This window comes from Elephas maximus, chromosome 8, assembly GCF_024166365.1.
Source record: "Elephas maximus indicus isolate mEleMax1 chromosome 8, mEleMax1 primary haplotype, whole genome shotgun sequence".
NCBI lineage: Eukaryota > Metazoa > Chordata > Mammalia > Proboscidea > Elephantidae > Elephas > Elephas maximus.
Window position 1 is genome coordinate 11,469,668 of NC_064826.1, and position 16,579 is coordinate 11,486,246.

The 16,579-nt window shown below is 41.4% G+C and overlaps 1 protein-coding gene across 4 annotated transcripts in view; it reads right to left on the minus strand.

Annotated features, from left to right (window-relative positions):
- Positions 1–16,579, minus strand: part of TRIM24 (tripartite motif containing 24) — a 128,314-nt gene that overhangs the window by 34,090 nt on the left and 77,645 nt on the right. The gene's annotated exons all lie outside the window — the stretch shown is intronic.

Here is a 16,579-nt window from a genome sequence, read left to right on the forward strand (position 1 = left end):
GGGTGACAGAGAATACAAATCAACCTCCTTGCTCAGGACACAGAAGGATGGACAGGGCCCAGGCCTGCAGTTACCCTCCTTGGTCTCAGCTCCTCACAGCTGCTGTCCCTACCGCCTCCCTGAAAACACCCAGCTTTGAACCCCAGATCATCATACCACACCAGCCATCCACTCTCCACACCGCAGCCCTCACTGGACCCCCGGCCAGTCTCCCTCAGTCCTTGAAGATTTGAGCCCCTGGCTCACTCTCACCATCGCCAACATTACTCCTGTCATAATTCATGGTGAATTTAATTTCCATTCTTCTTTGAAGCTCATCTCCCCTTGTGCCCAAATACCAGCAGTCCTACAATCCCACTGGGTCCTGTAAGCCTTTGCTCTTACAAAGTTTCCCTGTCCTGCAATATCACCTTCTTACCCTTCCCCTCTGTCCTTCAACTCCTCCTCGTTGTTGTCATGGAGTTGATTCCGACTCATGGTGACCCCACGTGTGCAGAGTAGAACCACTCCATAGAGTTCTCAAGGCTTTCAGGAGCAGATTGCCAGGCTTTACTTCCGAGGTGCCTTTGGATGGGTTCAAACTGTCAACCTTTCAGCAAATAGTCAAGCACTTAACCATTACAGGGTCAATCAACATAATCATTTTCTTGCATATACCTTCAGCTCCTCCTTCTCTCACATACCCAATTCCCTCCCTCTCCAGAATAAACAACTCTGGTAAAACCCAGCTTTGGCCTGGATGTAACTGGACTGATATAGGAAGTGCTCTTACTGCAAACACATGACCACTCACCTCAGATGGGCCCCACAGGCTGACTGGCTGATACACCCATGACCACTCACCTCAGGTGGGCCCCGCAGGCTGACTGACTGATACACCCACGACCACTCACCTCAGGTGGGTCCCACAGGGCTGACTGGCTGATATAGCCCATGACCACTCACCTCAGGTGGGCCCGCAGGCTGACTGGCTGATACACCCATGACCACTCACCTCAGGTGGGTCCCGCAGGCTGACTGGCTGATATAGCCCATGACCACTCACCTCAGGTGGGCCCGCAGGCTGACTGGCTGATACACCCATGACCACTCACCTTAGGTGGGCCCCGCAGGCTGACTGGCTGATACACCCATGACCACTCACCTCAGGTGGGTCCCACAGGGCTGACTGGCTGATACACCCATGACCACTCACCTCAGGTGGGTCCCGCAGGCTGACTGGCTGATACACCCACGACCACTCACCTCAGGTGGGCCCCGCAGGCTGACTGGCTGATACACCCATGACCACTCACCTCACGTGGGTCCCACAGGGCTGACTGGCTGATACACCCATGACCACTCACCTCAGGTGGGCCCCACAGGCTGACTGGCTGATACACCCATGACCACTCACCTCAGGTGGGCCCCGCAAGCTGACTGGCTGATACAGCCCATGACCACTCACCTCAGGTGGGCCCCGCAAGCTGACTGGCTGATACAGCCCATGACCACTCACCTCAGGTGGGCCCCGCAGGCTGACTGGCTGATACAGCCCGTGACCACTCACCTCAGGTGGGCCCCGCAGGCTGACTGACTGATACAACCCATGACCACTCACCTCAGGTGGGCCCCGCAGGCTGACTGGCTGATACAGCCCGTGACCACTCACCTCAGGTGGGGCCCGCTGGCTAACTGCCTAATACAACATTGCCCAGTTCACTCACTTCACTATTTTCCTAAGTTACTACTTCCTACCTTCTTTTCTCTTTCCAAGTCCCTAATATCTCCTACACACTCCCAATCTCAGCTGATGGCCTTACTATTTCAGGGAGAAAACAGTAACAATCAGGGACCTTCCACAAACTCCCACCACCTACTAGCATCCATGTTCGCATTTCCAGCTAAAGGCAATCCTCTGACCCTCTTGCCTACTCAGCCAGGGACCTTACACAAACTCCCACCACCTACCAGCATCCGTGTTCCCTCCTGAGGAAACGTGCACACTTCCAGCTAAAACATTCTTTTGCCTCTCTTAGCTACTCAAAACCTTTGCTCATCATGTTCTTCTGTCCGGCATCACCAATTTTCCATTTTACTGAATCACTCCCATCAGTATATAAACAAAACCCTAGTGGCATAGTGGTTAAGTGCTACGGCTGCTAACCAAAAGGTCAGCAGTTCGAATCCTCCAGGTGCTCCTTGGAAACTCTACAGGGCAGTTATACTTTGTCCTCTAGGGTCACTATGAGTCGGAATCGACTTGACGGCACTAGGTTTTGATTTTGTGTCCCAGCTAAAAACAAAAACTCTTGACTTTTCTTCCCCCAGCATCAACTGCCCCCTTTTGCTGCTCTTTTTTAAACCAAAACTCTTCAAAAGACTCATCTACAGTCATGCATCGCTTAACGTCCATGATACCTTCTGTGAAATAGGACCTTACATGATTTGGACATTGTGTGAGCACCTGGATCTGAGAGATGCTGGGCTCCAGGGCGCACGGCCTGAGCACCTCCCACAGCAGACTCCTCAGGTGAGTGTTGGGTCCCGCCTCACCTGCAGCTCTACGGACCCATTAAGGCCACGGCAGGAAGGCTTGGGGCAGGCCAGGGCACTAGGGTAGTGGTTTTGGCAACCTGGCAGCCGTGCCTTGGCAGGGCCCCCGTGATGTCTGGTGACCTCGGGCGCTTGGGAGCAGAATTGAGTGCCCACCCCTCCAGCAGCAGGAGTGCCTGTTCCCACAGGTGGGGTAGTGGTAGGGTAGGCTCGCTGCCGAGTCAAGCTGTGGGCATCCCCCGAAGGGAGCGGGCCGGACCACGGACATATATACAGTTAGCTGTTGCCCAAGTGGACACTATGCAGTACATTACTATGTATCAACTGTCATCCATTCTTTTTTGAAACCACTCCAATCTGGGTTCCAGAAGCTTTCCATTCATTCTGCCCTCATGGAAAAACTCCCTTCACTTGGCTTTGAGGTCACCAAAATCTCATGACTTCCCTGTTTCACTAGCTGCTGCTCTTCCAGCCACTAAGAACAGGTTTGGGCTCTGTCTTAGGCTGGGTTCTCTAGAGAAACAAGACCAGGAACACATATATCTATACAAAGAGATTTATATCAAAGAAATGGGTCACACAGTTGTAGAGGCTGGAACTTTCAAAATATGTAGGTCAGGCTGCAGGCTTCTCCTAATTCATGTAGCTGCAGGGGCCGGTGAACCTAAGATTGGCAGACCGGAGAGCAAGGTTCTTGCTCACAGGCTGCGGAGATTGATGAATCCCAAGATGGGCAGGCAAGACCACAGGTAAGCTGCTAGCTCAAATCTCAAGAACCAGAGGTCAGAAGAATAGGAGCCAGCTGCAGGATCCAGAGTGAGCAAGAGCCCGCGAGCCTTGTCAGAGAGTCCATTTACCTTCAACGCAGGCCACATCCCCAAGGAACTCCTTTTCAACTGAATGGCTAGTCACATCAGATCCTATCATGAAGGTGTTCACACTGGATCAAATCTCATCATGGAAGTGATCCCCTCATCAAACAACTGCCAGACTATATCATAACTGCCAAACCACTGAGAATGATGGCCCAGCTTTAACTATCACAGGCTCCAGTGGAAAGCTCTTTTTGAACTCCCTTGTAACCAGCCTGTGGGCATGGCACCGTCATGGTGTCTGCAGTGGGTCCCTTCTCTCAAATATCTCAATGTATTGGAAAGCTCTGGGGCTCGGCCAAGGCCCCCTCTCTCTTACCTCCACTCACATACTTTTATCGATTTCTTCCAGTCACATACTTAAATGGTTCCTTAGCTTGTATCTCCTCTGAACTTGCATTTCCAACTGCCTAATCAACAGCTCTGCCTGGTTGTCTGTGTAAGAGCACCTTAAAACAGAGGTGCCTGGCGTGACTGAGCGGCTGACACAGGTCTGAATCAAGCTCCTCTTTGGCCCTAGACCCCTGCTTTTGCTTTCAGAACAGGTACATCCTCCCCCCTTGAATGAACAAGTTATGTGGTTATGCTTACTATCACTGATGAAAAATGTTTTGTTCTCAAAAAGAATGCTTATAAACTGACATATATAAGCAAATGATAAGAATGTTTTGTGAAGAGAATGATGAGAATGTTCCCCAAAAAGATTTTTATGTAAGAATGAGTCTTAAGAGTTGGTTACAGTCACCCCAGGAAGTGTGCAGATTAACCAACAGTGTGAAGGGTTTACTTGTGGTTCGTGTGTAACCACCGGCCCTCCCACATGAAAACCCTCTCCCCCTTTCTGAGCTTTGGAGCACCTGGAATTTTACTAAATGCTGCCCTGGCACTGGCTGATAATCCTCAATGAAACGCTATCATTTCTTTCCTTAAAATAATACAAAGTGTTATCATACCCTTTGACATATTTGGTGCCAGAAATTTGACATTCCAAAGGTGCATTATCTTTCACGATCCCGAGACGTTGAGGACCAGGACCTGGTCTCCACTTCCTTGATTTCTTAGAGTCGTCCTAAGGTAAGTAACTCCTAAAATTCAAGCTCTGCTTTCTTGCGTCAAAGCTTTTCAAATTTTACTGTGGATGTGTTTTGGACTTTTCAAGTAAAAGTTTGTTTGTTGTAACTGTCTCAGTATAGGGTATGCAAAATCCAAGAAAGCAGCTGATTTTCCTACAACACTGGCTTGCTACATGGTCAAGAACTCTGGTTTTGTTTGTATCTGGATTTTGCTTTGAGCTCCCTAATGACACTCTACTAAATCAGTGTCTACTTTCAGTTCTTTTGGTTCACTTTCTATGCAGTAAGTTAGAGAACCCAGGCTCCTGGGTTAAGCAGTTCCAGTAAGATACCTATTTTGATTAGTTTGTTTGCTTGTTCATCTGTCTGTGAGTAATTTAAAGCCAAGTAAACAGAAATGCCTGTTATGATGAAGAATTTAAGATTCTTGTTGAAACTTACCAGCCTGAAACTTGCTCTTGAACATAGAGTAGCTAAAGAGAATGGAAGAAATGAAGAAGTAAAAGAGCTGAACAGGTTTCAAAGGGTGGCTGGACAATACAAAGTATTATAATGAAATATGCAAAGATCTGGAGTTAGAAAACCAAAAGGGAAGAGCACACTCAGCCATTTCTCAAGCTGGAAGAACTGAAGAAAAAATTCAAGCCCCAAGTTGTAATTCTGGAGGATTCTATGGGCAAAATATTGAATGATGTAGGAAGCATCAAAAGCAGATGGAAGGAATATGCAGGGTCACCGCACCAAGAAGAATTGGTTGATGTTCAACCATTTCAGGAAGTAGCATATGATCAAGAGCTGATAGTACTGAAGGCATTGGCGAAAAACAAGGCTTCAGGAATTGTTGGAATACCAATTGAGATGTTTCAACAAATGGATGCAGCGCTAGTGGTGTTCACTCATCTATGCCAAGAAATTTGGAAGACAAAAATACCTGACTAATAAACTGAAAGAGATCCGTATTTCTGCCCATTCCAAAGAAAAGTGACCCAACAGAATGTAGAAATTATCAAACAATATCATTAATATCACATGCAATTAAAATTTTGCTGAAGGTAACTCAGAAATTGTTCCATCAGTACATCAAAAAGGAACTGCCAGAAATTCAGGCCAGATTCAGAAAAGGACATGGAACAAGGGATATCATTGTTGATGTTAGATGGATCTTGGCTGAAAGCAGAGAATACCAGAAAGATGTTTACCTGGGTTTTACCGACTATGCAAAGTATTCAACTGTGTGTATCATAACAAATTACGGATAACACTAAGAAGAATGGGAATTTGAGAACATTTAATTATACTCATGAGGAACCTGACCAAGAAGCAGTAGTTCGAACAAAGGAATATCACGTGGTTTAAAATTAGTAACAATGTGCATCTGGGTTGCATCCTTTCACTGTACTTAATCTATCTGTATGCTGAGCAAGTAATCCAAGAAGCTGGACTGTGTGAAGAACAACGTGCCACCAAGACTGGAGAAAGCCTCATGAACAACCCGCAATATTTAGATGACAATCTTGCTTGGTGAAAAGAGAAGAGGACTTGAAGTACTTACTGATGAAGATCAAAGACTACAGCCTTCAGTATTGATTACACCTCAACATAAAAGAAAACAAAAATCCTCACAACTAGACCAATAAGCAACATCATGGTAAGATCGAAGTTGTCAAGGATTTCATTTTACTCGGATACACAATCAACGCCCATGGAAGCAGCAGTCAAGAAATCAAAAGACACACTGCATTGGGCAAATTTGCTGTAAAAGTGTTGAAAAGCAAAGTGTCACTTTGAGAACTACGGTGTGCCTGACTCAAGCCATGGTGTTCTCTTTTTATTTATTTATTTATTGTGTTTGAAGTGAAAGTTCACAATTCAAGTCAGACTCTCATACAAAATCTTAAACACACACCTTGCTATGTAACCCTAGCTGCTCTCCCCCTAATGTGACAGCACACTCCTCCTCTCCACCCTGTATTCCTCATGTCCATTCAACCAGCTCCTGTCCCCCTCTGCTTTCTCATCTCGCCTCCAGGCAGAAGCTGCCCACACAGTCTCATGTGTCTACTTTAGCCAATAAGTTCACTCCTTACCAGTATCAATTTCTATTTTATAGTCCAGTCCAATTCCTGTCTGAAGAGTTGGCTTTGGGAATGGTTCCAGTCTTGGGCTAAAAGAAGGTCCAGGGGCCATGACCTCTGGGGGCCATAACCTCCGGGGTCCTTCCAGTCTCAGTCATGGTGTTTTTAGTCTCCTCATATGCATGTGAAAACTGGACAATGAATAAAGAAGACTGAAGAAGAACTGATGCCTTTGAATTATGGTGTTGGCTAAGAATATTGAATATACCATGGACTGCCAGAAGAACAAACAAATCTCCCTTGGAAGAAATTCAGCCAAAATGCTCCTTAGAGGCAAAGATGGTAAGACTTCATCTCATGTACTTTGGACATGTTACCAGAAGGGACCAGTCCCTAGAGAAGAACATCATGCTTGGTAAGGTAAAGGGTGAGCAAAAAAGAGGAAGACCCTCAATGAGGAGACTGAAACAGTGGCTCCAACAACGGGCTCAAACATAGCAGTGATTGTAAGGATGGCACAGGACTGGGCAGCGTTTCGTTTTGTTATACACAGGGTCGCTATGAGTCAGAACCAACTCAACGGTACCTACCACCACCACCAGCCTGGATTACCTAATTTATACCAACTAGTCCGCATGATAATCAGGTAGAGGAAAGTCCCTTGTATTTTGGGAATGAAAGATATGACTCAAGCCAAAAAAACAAGAAATAGAAGGGTCACAGGACTGAGAAAATTTAGATTCCCATATAACAGCTTTCTGAATCCTGAGAACTGAAAACACCCAGTTAAAACAGGGGAAAAAAGAAGAATAAAAAGCCCTTCAAGATAGTTTATGTTGAGCGGTCTTGAAGAGATCTTAAAGACCTTCTTCTCTGGAGTTCTCTTATAACTGCCCCACCAAGATAAGCAACTGCAATAGTACGGGCAAAACTAAATTTGGAGGGGCTGCCTCTGTGTTACCTGGCAAACGGCTGGACCCATGCTGCTTGCACTTGAAATGGTGGAGACCGGCTCCACAAATGACTGAGGGCTCTGCCAATTTTCCCCAGATTTTTCTGACCTTCAAAAATAATTAAAACTGAGAAAATTAAGAGAAACAATTCTGCAGACAAGGCAGCTGAACAAGCTGCTTCTCAAATTACTCTTGCCCTTATGATGAGTAAGGAAAGAACTTCCCCAAATGTGTTTATTGATGACTCTAATTTCTGTGAATTAACTTTATACTTTTAAAACATCCTTGATAAATGAGCCCGGATTTCGCCCCTTATGCGGACACTGGTTTTCAGTTCATGTTCAAAAACACTATATACTGAATATACTTGAAACAATTAAAAATCTCAGTGATCACTCTGGAAAAATGAGTTTCATTTGCATTATCTTCTCTGGGGAACTTTTGTTTGATATTCAGTTTTTGTTAAAAAGTCTGAATAAAATCCCTCCATTTGAGACTCTGGAAAATTAATGAGTTTATCTAGAACCTGTTTTTCCAAATCTATCTCATCTAAGAATTACTGTATATACTTTAAGAAACTGGGTTCTTTGTATTATACGGTATTGTATAAGCTTAATTTTTGAGCTGGTCTCACAGACCAATTAATTTATATAGTTTTTCTACTTCATTTTGTTCTAAAAAGCTTGCCTCTAGTCTAAAACATTGTTTCTTCTTCTATTTTGCATCAGGTAGAAGGCCATTGCTGATATTTTTTCATAGGGCTGTCTAAAAATCTCAGCTCTTTTCCAAGAAACACTGCTTCTTGTTCTGAGAAACTGTCACATAGATCAGTCTATTTAAAAACTGCACTAAAAAAAGGATAAATTATTTAATTAGTATAACAAGGCTTTAAAGAAGGGCAAATTATTCTAAAATGCTTCTCTAAAGGATCCCATAGAACATGCAAAGGACAGAGTTAAGAAAATATAATTTCCTATCTCTGGATGAATTATTAAATTAGATTATATTTCTTCAAAAAACTTACTCTGACTAATTTAATGATAAGTAAGTTCTTATATAAACTGAATTGTCCTAATATTCCCAGGAATTAATGAAAATGAATTTGTTATGACAGAAGTTTTTAGGTTTTATAGTATGCCATCTTAAAAGGAGTTTCCAAATCTCATGGAAAGAGACTGGTTGTTCCAAGAAAGAGAAAAGCATAGAAAAAGAATGTGGATGGATATAGAAAGGTGTAAAAGGTTAAGTAGAAAGTTACAGGAAATGTTATGCTAAAGGAGGAAGGCTAAACTAATGACACAGAGAAAAAGTATATGTACATATATTTAGGTCTAATACTGAATGTGTTCATTTTTTTGCCACTTGGAAGATTATTCTATGCGAGATATATAACAAAGACAAGAAAGCTGGAAGGTTTATTAAAGAGGAATTTGTTTGATGTAGCTGAAGTTCTTTTTTACTGCAGCTAAAGGTTTGATGGGTACACTCAAGAGAATTTAAAAAAAGGGCTTTAATGTGAAATAGCATATAAAGAATTAGGTTTTTCACTGTTGAGATAAAATTTTCCCTGATTACTAGGTTGAAGAGTTCATTTTATTCTTTTTGCAATCTGCCCCAAAAGCAAAGCATCATTCAAGTCAATGTTTTTAACTAAGGAGTTCACATAACTTACTATTCGATGATTAGAGACTCAAAAATCTTAATATATTCTTAGCATATCCCGGCTACTTTGTATTATATCTCGAGATTATTATGTGTTATATCTGAAACATGAAAATAAAGTTAATCATTATGTGTAAAGTTATTTTCATCTAAAGTGTTTTTGAAATAGGCTTTATTTAGCTTTGCATTAGTTGTATAGTTAATTACCATGAAGTCTTTCACTTTCAAGAATTATTATTAGATTTAATCATGGCCATTTTTAAAGTTGTCATCTGCAGATAAGTTTTACCTTACTGATACACTGAAAACACCAGACCAAAGTATTTCTAAAATGAACTATGTCGGATTTATCAGAATGACCATACTTCGTTCTTCTCACCAACCTATGTGCAGCCGAACTAGAAAGAATTAGAATTTGGATCCATTTATCTCATCTTAAGAAAGCCAAAACTCCTTTTTTGGATAAGCCAGCCTTCTGGAGGCCTAAAAATTACATTCAAATGTCCCAGGAAACAGAAACAGATGACATCTGAAGAAGACAGCTAATCCCAAGATCACAGAACAAAACCTCATGCATGTTGCTGAATTCTAGGGACCTTAGCTTTCTTACATACTTAATGAAAAATCTGTGCCATCGCTATCATGTCTAGGTCAATACTACAAGAGAAATAGAACAAGATACCAGAAAAACTCATCAAAAAGCTACATGGCTTCATTAAATACCTCCTATGCCTCCTTTTCTTGGTATTTTTAGCTGGTTACCTAATGGTACAAACTCTTAGTTACATTCTTTATTAAAGACATAAATTGATTACCTTGATTGCTGTAATAATTTTCTTTAGAGTAATCAAATACTAACTATATGCATCGTTTCTCCAACATTTGTAATCGAGCTGCTGTTTTCCCAGGCAATGCATAAAATAATGTATCTTAAAAAACCAAGTTTATAAAAAAGACCACTTTCTCGCTTTAGAGTAAGTCTTTTAGAAACGCCAAGTTGTTTCTCTAAATATGGCCTTATTCTACACATGTCCCAACCAGAAGATTACAGAAGCAGGGTCTGAGCTATGGGCCATGCTGAAGCAGGGTTATCTGTCTATGATATAAGTACAGAAGAAAAGCACCCATAGAGTAAGCCCATGCAGAAAAACGCACTCTTACAATTGTGATCAAGGAATCTCTACAGAGGTTCATGATCAGAAGCGGTAAATGTGTAAGAACACCTTAAAATGGAGGCACTGGGCATGACTACAGTGGCTGATACAGGTCTGAATCAAACTACCCCTTTGACCCCAGACCCCTGCTTCTGCTTTTGGAATAAAAAATAGCTGCACCAAAACCCCCTTCCCTGAGCGACCAAGTATGTGGTTATGCTTACTTAAGATTGTGATAAAAATGTTCTGTTCTCAGAAAGAATGCTTATAGTTGATGTATGCAGGCAAATGATAAGAATGCTCTGGAAAGAGAATGACAAGAATGTTCCCAAAAAAAGATGTTCATGTAAGGGTGTTCTCAGGAAACTGCCTATGCAGTTTGCCCCCAGATAAAGTCTGTAGATTAACTGATATTATGAAAGGTTATTTGTGATTCATGTGTAAGCCCCAGCCCTCCCATATAAAAATTCCTCTCCCCTTTTGGACTTTGGAGCACTTGTTATTTTACCAAGTGCTGCCCAGCTTCAGCTGTAACAAATCCTCTGTAAAACTCTATCATTTTCTCTCATTACAGATTCTTGTTATTTTATATTTTGACATGTCTAGCAGGCATCTCAAAAAAAAAAAAAATTAAAATTTTCTTATTTTGTTGTTGTTTAGGATATACACGGCAAAACGTACACTAATTCAACAATTTCTGCATGTACAATTCAGTGACATTGATTACATTCTTTGAATTGTGCAACCATTCTCACTCTCCTTTTCCAAGTTGTTCCTTCCCAATTAACATAAACTCACTACCCACTGAGTTTTCTATCTTTCGAGTTGCTCTTATCAGTTTGGTCCCATACAGATAGTTCTCGAAAGAGCGCAATGCTTAATATAGACTATTTTTTACTGGTTAAGCTAAGCTATCGTTTGGTCAGGCATCTCAAATGTTAACATGCCCTAAAGAGAACTCATAATCTTTTCTTCCCAAGTCTACTTGTCTTCCCCATTTCAATTATTGGCTATACTATTCCTCTTACTGCTTAAGGTAAAAGCCTTTGACTTTCTTTTTCTCATGCCCCACATTCAACTTGCCGGCAAATCCTGTTGGTTCTACCTTAAAATATATGGCTAATTCTACCAATTCTCATCAACCCCATTGCTATCACCTTGGAAAAGCCACCAGGCAATGGATTATTGTAGTGAGGTTCTAATGGTCTCCCTTATTTCTCTCTGGCCCTCAGCTACCAACAGCCTACTCTCAACATAGCAGCCGGAAGAAAATGACTGTATTAAAATAGAAGACAGATTATGTCACTCTTCCCCTCAAATCCCTCCGATGGTTTCCCATGTTGCTCATAATAAACTACAAAGCTTGTGCTGTCTGGCCTTCCATTACCTCTCTGTCCACTCACTCTGTGCCAGTTCCTTTGGTGCCCTTCCTGTGTACCTCACAGACACTCCACTTTGGTCTCTGCAGTTGTGGTGTGCTTTGCCAGGAATGTTCTCCCCAGATACCTGGGTGTTTTGCTTCCTCACTAATCACTCTCTTTAGATAGACGGCCCCTATGTAAAAGTACAGCATCCACCCTGATGTTCCCACATGCTTCCGTGATTATTTTTCTCCAGAGCATTTAGTGGCAGGCAACAATCTATATATTTAACAATTGTGGTGTTGACAAAAATGCAGCTTCTTTAGGACAGAGGTTTTGTTTACTATTACCTCAGCATTTAGGCTGCGGCTAGCATATAGCAGGTGTTCAACAAATAACTGATGAGTAAATAAACTTTTAATAGCAAAAAACTTTTTAATAGCTAAGTCCTATCAAAGAACTCTAATAAATTAATTCTGAGTAAAACATAATTTATTTAGGGACTATGTAGAATATGTGGCAGTATTTAGTAAACAGCAACCACTCAATAAATGTTCCTTTCCCTAAGTTTTTCCTCCTTTCTTCAGTCACCTCAGTTCGTCAGTCTTTCCCTGTCGTTCGTGTCCTTGGTGGTTTTAAAAAGCTCAGGCCTTATACAAGATGATGACCTTCAGCCTGCATCTGGATGACAGGTCCTCAAGATCAGATTATGGTAAGGCAGGCTCATCAGGACATCACAGAAAGGACAATGTGCTCTCTCAGCGCAGCACATCACAAACACAGGGGGTCATCTGGTCCCCCACTGGTGACATGATCTTTATCACATGGTCATTTTGCTGCCTGATTTTTCCCCCTTAAATTCTTCATTTTTTCCCTTTGTAACAGACTAATATTTTATGCAGAGGTATCCCAAGGTTTGATGAATATTCCATTCTTCATGGACCACTCCTCCTGAATTACCTTGAAAACAGTGATCTAATGAAATTCTCTATGTCCATCACTCTTTCTACACTTATGAATTTACATTCTGCCATAAACTTCTCCCCCATTTATTTACTTATTTATGATTCACATATTTCTATTTAACTCAATAGGTTGTAATCCATTATCATCATTATTTAATCAATACTCAAATTTGTTCCTGGTTTTTCCAGTGGGAGCCCCTTTAGGCCAGATCCTGGTTCTTTTGGCACATCTCCATCATCTATGAGCATGTTTGTACTTTCTGGTGTAATAAGATATCCAGGCGTATCCTGTTCTTTCCTTCATCCAGCCCTGGAATTGGTAATTTCTCTAAGGAGCTCTGGCTCTTTTCAGTGGAGGATGGTATCTGAAAGCACAGTGAGCTCTGTGCTGAAGTGTAGCATATAAACTTATGTACACACATATGCCATTTTTCGATCTATTTGTATATGTATAAAATAAAACCCTGCGTTCACACTTATATCCCTGTCATGGATTGAATTATGCTCCCCCCAAAATATATGTATCAACTTGGTTAGGCCTTGATTCCCAGTATTGTGTGGCTGTCCTCCATTTTGTGATTGTAATTTTATGTTAAAAGCATTGGGGTGGGATTGTAATACCACCCTTACTGAGGTCACCTCCCTGATACAAGGTAAAGGGAGTTCCCCTGGGGTGTGGCCTGCACCACCTTTTATCTCTCAAGAGATAAAGGAAAGGGAAGCAAGCAGAGAGTTGAGGACCTCATACCACCAAGAAAGCAGCCCCAAGAGCAAAGCACGTCCTCTGGACCTGGTGTCCCTGTGCCTGAGAAGCTCCTTGACCATGGGAAGATTGAAGACAAGGACCTTCCTCCAGAGCCAATAGAGAGAGAAAGCCTTCCCCTGGAGCCAACACCCTGAGTTTGGACTTGTAACCTACTAGACTGTGAGAAAATAAATTTCTCTTTGTTAAAGCCACTCATTTGTGGTATTTCTGTTATGGTAGCACTAGATGACTAAGACAATCCTCCATTCCAATTCTACATACCTCAGGACTTGCTAGCTTCCCTCTTTCTCCCTTTCTTTCTAAACATTTTCTTTTGTAGTGAGAAACCTGGATACCATTAGCCTCAATATTTTTACTTATCTGCTTAATGTAACCCAAACCCAAATCACAGTGGCTGTCTCTGATGCCATCTTTGTAGTCCCCACTCACTATTGCACCCCCCTGGCTACCCATTTCGTGCTTCTTTGTGGCCCCCAGCCCTCTTCACTACCTTATATCCTCAGTCACCATGCTGACACCTCTGTGCCAGGAAAGGATGATGGAAAGGGAAAATGTTTGATCATTTTTTATTGAAAAGAAAAATATATTCCCCTAGCCTCTCAGGCACAGTGACTCAGTAGTTTGAATACCTTATAATTTATAGTATGGAAATTAAATATTATAAGCTTTCTTGCCAAGAAATAAAACACTAAATCAGAAATGTGAGTACATCCTTTAAAGGAAATCAGCTCTAATTAGAAGAAGCTATGAAGCAAATGGAAACCGTAGTGGTGTAGTGGTTAAGAACTATGGCTGCTAACCAAACAGTCAGCAGTTCAAATCCACCAGGTGCTCCTTGGAAACCCTATGAGGCAGTTCTACTCTGTCTTATAGGGTTGCTATGAATCAGAATTGACTCCACAGCAATGGTTTGGTTTTATGAGACAAATATTTATATGCTATACCTCAGCAGTGAGCACACTGTACTTCCAAATATTGATTTCTAAATACCATTCTCCAATGAAAAGAGCTAGAGCTCCCTAAAAAAACGACCAATTCCAGGGCTGGGTGAGGGAAAGTCCAAGATATGCCTGGATATTAGAAAGTACAGATATGCTCAAGAGAATGAAGAGGACACACCAAAAGGACCACAATCCAGCCTAAATGGGCTCCTAAATATTAATTTGAATATTAAAATAATGATAATAATGAATTACAGCCCACTGAATTAAACAGGAATATATGAGTCTGTAATCATATAAGTAAATACATACATAAATAAATAAGTGTTACTGCTGTTGTGTTAGGTACCATAAACTTGGGTCTGACTCATAGTGACCTTATGTACAACAGAACAAAACACTGCCTGGTCCTGCATCATCCTCACAATCATTGCTATGTTTATGCCCACTGTTGCAGCCACCACGTCAATACATCTCATTGAGGGTCTTCCTCTTTTTTGCTGACTGTTTACTTTACCAAACATGATGTCTTTCTCCAAGGACTGACCCCTCCTGACAAAATGTCCAAAGTCTGTGAGACGCAGTCTCGCCATCCTTGCCTCTAAGGAGCATTCTGGTTGTACTTCTTCCAAGACAGATTCGCTCGTTCTTTTGGCAGTCCACGGTATATTCAATATTCTTTGCCAACACCACAATTCAAAGGTGTCAATTCTTCTTTGGCCTTCCTTATTCACTGTTCAGCTTTCACATGCATATGAGGAGACTGAAAATACCATGGCTTGGGTCAGGCACACCTCAGTCCTCGAAGTGAGATCTTTGCTTTTCAACACTTTAAAGAGGCCTTTGCAGCAGATTTTCCCAATGCAATGTCTTTCAATTGTCTCGACTGCTGCTTCCATGGGTGTTGATTGTGGGTCCAAGTAAAATGAAATCCTTGACAACTTCAATCTTTTCTCCATTTATCATGATGCTGCTTATTGGTCCAGTTGTAAGGATTTTTGTTTTATGTTGCGGTGTATCCATACTGAAGGCTGTGGTCTTTGATCTTCATCAGTAAGTGCTTCGTACTATACTGTAAATCCCTTCTCTTTTGCTGATGAGAAGCTAGAAGTCAGAGTTTATAACTTAGACAGCTAAGATCTCTATGTTAATTAAGTCATGGCAAAGTCTAAAAGTAACGTCAAACTTGGCCAAACTCTGCTCCGTATCTTATGTAACACATTTTCGTGCCATATTTTACTGCTATTCAATATAAAGATATATGGGTTGTTTTGCTATCAAAACGTTTTATTACCCACCTAAAATGTAAACTAGTACGCTTGCCAAAACTCCTGACGCATGTTTTAGACAATTATGAGAAGTCATAAAGCCTGGCTAGTGTAAAAGATAATGATTCATGAAAATGTTAATCCCTTCAGATGTACCTGAAGTTAAACCCGGGGTTCACATTGAAAACTTAGACACTATTCAAAAAGAAAAGACAAAAAAAAAAAGGTGTCAAAACAGCTTTTGTAATGGTAATACTATATGCTGTCTCCTTTCTATGTAAGTTAAATTAAGCTTTAAAAAGAATACACTTCTGAGTTTACAATTCTGTAAAACAACATGGGGTTTTGTCTACACTTTGCTATTAGCTTCTGATAATAGATGACATCTGGTTTCTCATTTTTTCCAGCCATCTTTTGTTGATCTCCTGTATGCCAAATGATTGGGAAACAAAGTGCCTACCACTACGAGCAAAAAGTCTAATGAGATACAAAGAAGAAATACACAATTACAGAACCAGTTTTAAACTGATAGGAGGTCACTGAATCCTCATCTGACTGTGCAAATAATATGCAGTCTTATACACACACAACCAAAAACATTCATTGTAAGTCTAGTTGAAAAAAATTTTCTTTCTCCATCCACCCCTTTTCTGTTTGACTTTCAGAAAAATGTAGGTAACAGGGAAGGTATGTGCTATGTAGGTGTTTTTCATTAAGCCCAATGAACATACTAAAAAGACTGAGAGACTACATTACAGAAAATTATGAAAGAAAGGGGGGAAAAAAAATCCTAAAAGTTGAATGTAATTCAGGATTAGGAACAGTTCTAGAAACAGTTACAAATCAATATTGTAAGTCACTCAGTATTTGAACCTAGTTTATAAAAGAGTATTCAGAACTACATTTTCTTATTTAAAAAATGGTCATAGGAAATGTCTTAGTCATCTAGGGCCG